Source organism: Mustela nigripes, chromosome 12, assembly GCF_022355385.1.
Source record: "Mustela nigripes isolate SB6536 chromosome 12, MUSNIG.SB6536, whole genome shotgun sequence".
NCBI classification, from domain to species: Eukaryota; Metazoa; Chordata; class Mammalia; order Carnivora; family Mustelidae; genus Mustela; species Mustela nigripes.
The window spans coordinates 149391176-149401364 of NC_081568.1; positions in this window are offsets into that span (position 1 = coordinate 149391176).

The window sequence follows — 10189 nt, forward strand, 5'->3', positions numbered from 1 at the left end:
GACAAAGTACAGCATCCCTTTCTGATCAAAACGCTTCAAAGTGTAGGGATAGAGGGCACATACCTCAATATGATGAAAGCCATCTATGAAAAACCCACCACAAATATCATTCTCAATGGAGAAAAACTGAAAGCTGTTCTGCTAAGGTCAGGAACATGGCAGGAATGTCTATTATCACCACCACTATTCAACATAGTACTAGAAGTCCTAGCCTCAGAAATCGGACAACTAAAGTAATTAAAGTTATCTAAATTGGCAAAGAAGAAGTCAAATTATCACTGTTTGCAGATGATATGATACTATATGTGGAAAAGTTAAAAGACTCCACTCCACAACTTCTAGAACTTGTACAGGAATTTAGTAAAGTGTCAAGATATAAAATCAATGCACAGAAATCAGTTGCATTTCTCTACACCAACAACAAGACAGAATAAAGAGAAACTAAGGAGTCAATCCTGTTTACAATTGCACCCAAAATCATAAGATACCTAGCAATAAACCTAACTAAAAAGGCTAAGTATCTATACTCAGAAAACTATAAGTACTCTTGAAAGAAATTGAGGAATACACAAAGAAATGGAAAAATGTTCTATGCTCCTGGATTGGAAGAACAAATATTGTGAAAATGTCTATGCTACCTAAAGCAATCTACACATTTAATGCAATCCCTATCAAAATCCTACCCATTTTTTCAAAGAAATGGAACAAATAACCCTAAAATTTATATGGAACTAGAAAAGATCTCAAATAGCCAAAGGAATATTGAGAAAGAAAGCCAATGTTGGCAGCATCACAATTCCGGATTTCAAGCTCTATTACAAAGCTGTCCTCATCAAGACAGTATGGTACTGACACAAAAACAGACACATAGATCAATGGAACAGAATAGAGAGCCCAGAAATAGAGCCTTAAATCTATGGTCAACTAATCTTTGACAAAGTAGGAAAGAATGTCCAATGGAAAAAAGACAGCCTCTTCAACAAATGATGTTGGGAAAATTAGACAGCCATATGCAGAAAAATGAACGTGGACCATTCCTTACACCACACATGAAAATAGACTCAAAGTGGATGAAGGTCCTCAATGTGAGAAAGGAATCCATTAAAATCCTTGAGGAGAACACAGGCAGCAACCTCTTTGGCCTCAGCCTCAGCAGTTTCTTCCTTGGAACATTGCCAAAGCACAGGAAGCAAGAGCAAAAATGAACCATTGGGACTTCACCAAGATCAAAAGCTTTTGCACAGCAAAGGAAACGGTTAAGAAAACCAAAAGACAACTGACAGAATGGAAGAAGATATTTGCAAAAGGCATATCAGATAAAGGGCTAGTGTCCGAAATCTATAAAGAACTTAGCAAACTCAACACCCAAAGAACAAACAATCCAATCAAGAAATGGGCAGAGGACTTGAACAGACATTTCTGCAAAGAAGACATCCAGATGGCCAACAGACACATGAAAAAGTGCTCTACATTACTTGGCATCAGGGAAATACAAATCAAAACCACAATGAGATATCACCTCACACCAGTCAGAATGGTTAAAATCAACAAGTCAGGAAATAGATGGTGGTGAGGATGTGGAGAAAGGGGAACCCTCCTACACTGTTGGTGGGAATGCAAGCTGTTACGACCACTCTGGAAAACAGCATGGAGGTTCTTAAAAAATTTGAAGATAGAGCTACCCTTTGCCCCAGCAATCGCACTACTGGGTATTTACCCTAAGGATACAAACGTAGTGATTCGAAGGGGCCCGTGCACCGAATATTTATAGCAACAATGTTTACAATTGCCAACCTATGGAAAGAACCTAGATGTCCATCAACAGATGAATGGATAAAGATGTGGTATATATACACAATCGAATACTATGCAGCCATCTAAAGAAACAAATCTTGCCATTTGCGATGATGAGGTGGAACTAGGAGGTATTATGCTTAGAGAAATAAGTCAATCAGAGAATGACAACTATCATATGATCTCCCTGATATGAGGAAGTGGGGATGCAATGTGTGGTGTTTGGGGGGTAGGAAAAGAATAAGTGAAACAAGATGGGATCAGGAGGGAGACAAACCACAAGTGATTCTTAATCTCACAAAACAAACTGAGGGTTGCTGGGGGGAGGGGGGTCGGGAGAGGCGGGTGGGTTTATGGATATTGGTGATGGTATGTGCTATGTTGAGTGCTGTGAAGTATGTAAACCTGGTGATTCACAGACCTGTACACCTGGGAATAAAAATACATTATATGTTTATTTAAAAAAATATATTTTTCAAATGAAAAGTATTGTTAAGATAAACTAGTTAAGAAATTTTGAAAAAGGAAGGTGTAAAAGTTCTAAAAATTTAGCAGCAGAAGAAAAATAAAATAAAATATATTAACTTTGCAAGACTAAAGTATCATGGGGAGAAAGCCATGAATTCCATGCTTTGCTTTCTCTTCCTCTGGAATTCCACTTTCTCCTTGGTAAGTGAACTTGGTCTTGGCTGGATTTCTTACTGATCTTTGGGGGTGGGGGTGGGGCCTGCTATAGTGATTCTCAAGTGTCTTTGCCCAAGATGGAATTGCACCACCCTTATCAGGGGCAGGGCTAAGTAATTATCTCGGGTTCCCTTTCAGGAGCTTTTGTTCCCTGAATGCTTTAAGTAGAGTTCCGGAGGATGGGAGTGAAAATGGCGGCCTCCAATCTCTGGCTGGAGGAGCTGAGAGCTCGGGGCCCCACTCTTCAGCGCACCCTCAGAGAAAAGCACTCAATCACTCCAATCTCCCTTGCCTCTGGCTGCACTCCCAGCTCACCCAGTCCATGACCAAGCATCTCAGTCTCTGGCACACATCTCTGCCTGGAGTCTCTGAACCCCCAGATCCCTGGGCTCTTCCAGGGGGGTCTCCTCGGATCTTGTTGGGACCCCACTCAGAGAGCAGTGGCCTGTGCCATGGATTATGGCTTAAGGTAACCCCAAGTTGAGTGCTCACTCCTCGGCTCTTTGTAGCCAGCTTCTCTGCTCTAATACCTGCGAGCTCTGCAACACTCAGATAACCCTGATCCTTCTGTGACCCTGAGGGACCTGGGGCCACGCTGTCTCCAGGTATGCTTCACCCTGGTTTAGACTCTGGAGCGATGTCCCTCTGTGGAGCAGCGTTTTGAAAGTCCTGATTTTGTGCTCCATTGGTCTGCTGCTTGCTGGGAGCTGGCCTCTCCTCCGTGGTCTATCTTCCCTTCACTTTGGATTCACTTCTCTGCCAGTCCTACCTTTCAGAAAGTGGTTGATTTTCTGTTTCTAGAACTGTTGCTCTTTTCTCTTGGATCTCCTGTTGGATTTGTAGGTGTTTACAATGGACTGATAAGCTATCTAGCTGATCTCCTGCTACCTGATGTCGTCTCAGCCTGCTACTTCTCTGCCATTTTGACTCTTCCCCCCTGTTCTCATTTTTTAATACTAGATTTTATTTATTTATTTGAGAGAGGACACAGTGAGAGAGGGAACACAAGCAATGTGAGTGGGAGAAGGAGAAGCAGGCTTCCCATAGAGCAGGGAGACTGATGCAGGGCTTGATCCCAGGGTCCTGGGATTATGACCTGAGCTGAAGGCTGCCAATTAACAGCTGAGCCACCCAGGCACCCTCTCATTCTCAATTTGGGCCCAACCACAGAAAGCCAAATCACTTAGTATTCCATCCTGTCTAGCTACCCTGCCTCCAGTTACCTTCCCACCAACAAGATCCAGAGAGTATCTGAAACCTTCCCTTTTTTATACTATAAATCTCTAACACTCTTCTGCCTGCTTTGAGTCACTTCCAAAACACAAATAATGGTGGCAGACTCCATTGAAAGCTTTAAATAAACAACTTTTGCCTGTTTTCATTTGGGGGGCTCTTCTTTATTAACACAATGATATCCCTATGAGTATTAAATATAGATATTAATATAAATGAGAAATATAAATGAGGAATATTAGACACAGAGAGGTTGAATAATTTTCCTGGGATCACACAGCTAGTCAAGGGCAAAGTTGAGATCAGGCCCAGGAAATCTGGATCTAGAGCAGGGTCTCTCAGTCATGGTACTTACTCTCAGATCTTTGTTGTGGGATTTGTCCTGTGCATGGTTAGAGCCTTAGCAGCATCTCTGGCATCTATCCACCAGATGCCAATAGTATCCTCTGTCAGTTGTCACAGTGAAAAATGTCTCAGACAGTGCCAAATGTTCCTGGGGAAAATGAAAACCACTGATATCTAACATTTTGGTTACCAATTTTTTTTTTTGGGGGGGGGGTCCTAGTTCTTTCTTTCTATTTTTGTTTTCCACTCTTTTTTTTTTTGGCATTTTGTAATTTTAATTGAGTATTTTATATGATTCCCTTTTCTTCCTTTTTATCATATCAGTTATCCTTTTTTTTTCAATTTCAACTTCTTTTTCTTTTTTTTTTTTTCATTTATTTATTTTCAGCAAAACAGTATCATTATTTTTTTACCACACCCAGTGCTCCATGCAATCTGTGCCCTCTATAATACCCACCACCTGGTACCCTGACCTCCCCCCCCAGACACTTCAAACCCCTTAGATTGTTTTTCAGAGTCCATAGTCTCTCATGATTCACCTCCCTTTCCAATTTACCCCAACCCCCTTCTCTCTAACTCCCCATGTCCTCCATGCTTTTGTTATGCTCCACAAATAAGTGAAACCATATGATAATTGACTCTCTGCTTGACTGATTTCACTCAGCATAATCTCTTCCAGTCCCATCCATGTTGCTACAAAAGTTGGGTATTCGTCCTTTCTGATGGAGGCATAATACTCCATAGTGAATATGGACCACATCTTCCTTATCCATTCATCCATTGAAGGGCATCTTGGTTCTTTCCACAGTTTGGTGACCGTGGCCATTGTTGCTCTAAACATTGGGGTACAGATGACCCTTCTTTTCACTACATCTGTATCTTTGGGGTAAATAACCAGGAGTGCAATGGGTCATAAGGAAGTTCTATTTTTAATTTCTTGAGGAATCTCCACACTGTTCTCCAACGAGGCTTCACCAACTTGAATTCCCACCAACAGTGGAAGAGGGTTCCCCTTTCTCCACATCCTCTCCAACACAAGTTGTTTCCTGTCTTGCTAATTTTGGTCATTTTAACTGGTGTAAGGTGATGTCTCAATGTAGTTTTAATTTGAATCTCCCTGATGGCTAGTGATGATGAACATTTTTTCATGTGTCTGATAGCCATTTGTATGTCTTGATTGGAGAAGTGTCTGTTCATATCTTCGGCCCATTTTTTGATATGTTTGCCTGTTTCATGTGTGTTGAGTTTGAGGAGTTCTTTATAGATCAGGATATCAACCTTTTGTCTGTACTGTCATTTGCAAATATCTTCTCCCATTCCGTGGGTTGCCTCTTTGTTTTTTTGACTGTTTCTTTTGCTGTGCAGAAGCTTTTGATTTTGATGAAGTCCCAAAAGTTCATATTCACTTTAGTTTCCTTTGCCTTTGGAGACATATCTTGAAAGGAGTTGCTGTGGCTGATATCTAAGAGATTACTGCCTATGTTCTCCTCTAGGAGTCTGATGGATTCCTGTCTCATGTTGAGGTCTTTTATCCATTCTTCTACATAGTTATACTTTTTTTAAACTTAAAAAGGTTTTTCTAGAGTTTACAATATACTTTTACATAATGTTTATTCTAAAAATGATTCATTAATCAAAATTCACTTTAAATAACACTGTGACACTTCACAGTAGTGAAATATCTTGTAAAACAAAATATTTCTAATTCCTTCTACCCATTCCTTTTATCATTTATGACATTCATTTTATTTATACATAAGCATGCATAAACATATATACATATATATAAACATACATAGTCAAATACATTATTGCTGTGTTATTTTTAAGAAATACTTATTTGTTAGATCAATAAAGGATAAATATATAAATTTTGATTTCATTTATACTTACATATTCTCTGGTGCTCTTGCTTAGCTCATATAAATCTGTTTCTGACCTATATAATTTTCCTTCTCTCTGAAGTACTTTTTAAAGCATTTCTTGCAAGACAGGTCTACTAGCAACAAATTTCTTCAATTTTTGTTCACCTATGCAAGTCTTCATTTCTCTGTCACTTTGAAGGAAGATTTCAAAGGGCACAGAAATCTAGGTTCTCTGTGTCTTTTTTAATGCGCGTTTTTCTTTTCTTTTTTTTTTCCTCTCAGCACTGAATATTTCATTCCATTACTTTCTTGCTTTCATTGTTCCTAAAGAGAAGTCAAATGTAATTATTTGCTCCTCTATAGGAAGTGTTTTCCTACCTTCATTCCCTTGTCTTCATTCAAAAATTTCTTCTTTACCTTTCATTTTGTGTTTATGGCTTTTATCTTACTTAAAGCTTTCTGGTCTTTCTGGTTCTGTGGTTTGGGGTCAGACAATAATTTGGGAAAATGATCAGTTATTGTTTCAAAACAGAGCTTAATGCTCTGTTCTTAGGGACATAAGTGTTAAGAGGTATTTTTTCTTGGAAATTGACAGCCGAATTATTATGTGAATCATTATGTGATTCTTTATCTTTGACAAGTTTCTTTGCTTTGAGCTACTGTAGGCTTTATGCAGGTAAAGAATATAACTTTATGATTTTCAAAATTTTATTATTGTATCACTCAAAGGATGGTGAAGTAGAGATATAAATATGACTATATATAAATATTGATATGATATATACATATGCACAGACTATAATATTTAGTTACTTTATAATTACTTGGTTGTGGTTAGAGGAGAGATTAAAGAATATACTAGGAAAATGAGATTACAGATTATCTGTGCTTTCACACATAACATAAAATTCACCATTTCAATCACTTGAAAATACACAACCAGTGGCATTAGTAAATTCATAATGTTGTGCAACCTTTACTACTATTTAGTCTGAGAACTTTTTCATCATCCCAAGTTGATTAAGCAGTCATACCTCATTCTCCTGTCCTTCTAACCTGTAGCACTGATCTATGTCTTTATGAATTTTCTCTGTCTTTACTGTAGACATTTAACAAAATGGAATCCTACAATGTGTGGTCTTTTGTGTCTGGCTTCTCTCACTTTAGCATAATATTTTCTTTAAAAAATTTATTTATTTATTTTAGAGAGAGAGAGCACAAGCACAGGGAGGGGCAGAGGGAGAGGAAGAAAGAGAATCTCCAGCAGACTCCCTGCTGAATGTAGAGCCCAACACAAGGTTCAATCTCACTACCCTGAGAGCATGACCTGAACCAAAATCAAGAGTCAGATGCTTAACCAACTGAGCCACCAGGTACCCCATAGCATAATGTTTTCAAAGTTCATCCTTGAAAGCTGTTGTACGATGCATCAGCACTTCATTTTTTTTTAATGACTGAATAATATTTTATTGTATGAATTTGTCCCATTTTTATTTAACCATCAATAGATAGACACTTGGGTTGCTTCTGCCTTTTGTCTATTGTAAATAATACTACCTTGAGCATTCATATATAAGTTTTTCTTTGACACACCTCTTTTCAGTTGTTTTGGATGTACACCCAAGAATGGAATTGCTGGATTATTAATTAATTCTAAGTTTGCTTTTCTGAGGAAACACAAACTGTTTTTCATAGTAGCAAAGTGCTTTTAAGCTGTATGTTTATAGAAAATGTGTTATCTTGGAGTTCGTAACTCAGAGTTAGCTCCAATCTAGACTTATAAAAGATGATAAAAACTGATCAGACAGATAATTTATTTTAAAGATTTATTTATTTATTTGGCAGAGAGAGAGAGAGAGCATGAACACAGGCAGACAGAATGGCAGGCAGAGGCAGAGGGAGAAGCAGACTCCCTGCTGAGCAAGGAGCCCGATGTGGGACTCGATCCCAGGATGCTGGGATCATGACCTGAGCCGAAGGCAGCTGCTTAACCAACTGAGCCACCCAGGTGTCCCCAGACAGATAATTTAAATTAATTCAGTAATAATTTATTACCTCCTATGATCCAGGATGATCTAAAAATTGAAGATAATTGATTAAAAAAACAGACAAAAGTTCAGCCCTGATAGGTCTGGTCTTATCAAGTGCATGTAGAAAAACTGGGTGTGAAGGGAATGTGTACAGATAACTTGTATTTGTCTCATTGTTTCATCAACTGCAGTCACAAACTTGGAACTATATTCCCAAAAAGGAATCTAATCTGTAAATGGCGGGCAAGTTTGTAATATATTGCAATGTAATTGTAACTGCACATTGATTGTACATTGTAATAATTATAATGTTGTTTGTTTTGGAAAGGATTTGGTCATTTTTAGGTACTTTGGTCACTTTCTCCTGAGTTATCACTATCCCTCTTCCATTTTCTTCTCAGGCAAAAATGTTTTCTACTATGCTAGCATCTGCCCTCATTGGTCCTGAAATTTAACTTTGAGCTTCTCCACTTCATTTTGGTATCTTTTGTGTCTAACAGAGCTAGGCTTCACTATGTCACTTTGCAAATATTCCCTGATAAGTCAGCTTTAAAATCTTTCCATTTTCATGCTTTCACACTTTCTTTCTTTTCTAATAAAAGAAAGAAAACAAATTGTGGCCTACATTATAGTTGGAAATGCTGAGATGTGTATTTTCTCAAGTAAGTTCCAGGTCTGATTGGAGTTTGTCATTTTTTACACGTGGAAATCAAATTCTCACAGATACTGATCTTAAAGTCCCTGTGTTGCCTTCTGATGTGTTCCCTACTGCACTTGAACCTACTTGTCAGCAAGCTTTTTCCTGGCATTCCAGCTATCTGGAGACCCACAATAATTTCTCTTCTGCCACAAAAAGGGCCTGCTCTCTTCCTGTCACGTTTGTTTTGTGAAAAGATGTGAGGACTAAGTTCACAGCAAGTGCCAGAAAACACAGAAGAGTCACTTAATTCCATGATCATGAACTTAAGTTTCCTTCTCTATTGTTAATTTGCCCTTCTCATTTGCTGGCTTCTACCTCTTGTACAGGAGGTCTGCAGGAGCTCTGACATGACTACACATCATGTAGCCAATAAGAAAGAGTGGAAGAGTGTGATCCTGCCTGGATGTCTAAGGGCACTGCTGGGAGGCACCATTTACACTTATGGTGCACTGGCCACACCTTAGGAACATAGCCATACCTAGCTGCTTTGGTGATTGGGAAATAGATTTATTTCAGGTGGTTTCACTCAGTTAAAATTGGGTATATTTTTAAAGAGGGTAAAACTGGATATTAGAGAACAACTTGCTCCCTGTGTCACAGGAAGGATGAATAGACAGATTATCTCAGCCATGTCCTTTTTCAAAGCTTACCCACCTGTTTAATGAGCATGAGGTCAGATGTATTACTAATTGTAAATTATGGCTTTCTTCTTTATTTGGGTAAGTGCTAAGAAGTCAAAGGACGTGTAAGGTCAAGCTTATGGAGCATGAGGTAGGGGATTGTGGTGGTGAAGGTATCCTGTTCTGGAATCAGATGGTGGGCATGTATTTATAACATTTTGGCCACATAGCCCCTTGGAATAGAACTCACTCTTTCCTGAGTAAATTCCTTCTTTGGAGAGAGAATGTGGTGGAAGTATTTGGGTGAGAATGCAATTCCTTATTGCATTCTTGATTTTTATTTTTATTTATTTTTTTAAAAGATTTTATTTATTTATTTGACAGGTAGAGATCACAAGTAGATGGAGAGGCAGGCAGAGAGAGAGGAGGAAGCAGGCTCCCCGCTGAGCAGAGAGCCCGATGTGGGGCTCGATCCCAGGACCCTGGGATCATGACTGGAGCAGAAGGCAGAGGCTTTAACTCACTGAGCCACCCAGGCACCCCTGTTCTTGATTTTTATGAAGAGTCAGTTTAGAGAAAATTAATCCAGCTGCAGTAAAAAGGATGCAGATTGAAATTTAAGGATGACTCTTGACCTTTGAAGACTTTTAGGGATGTCTTAAGAAAACAGGAAGTGATTTTAGCATCACTTCATAGCATCACTATGCTTGTCACTTTCTATAATCAAAGGCTTGGATGATAAAGTTTGGTCTACTCAGAGGTACAAGACTGCAACCAGGGACTGTTCTTTTCTCCCTCCCTGCCTCCCTGCTGCCTTCTATGTTAGATGGTGATACATGTAAGAGCAAAAAGGACTGCTAAAAGGATTTCAGGGGAGGTTAGGAAGTGGAGTTGGTGGCATGGTGACATTTTTGTTTA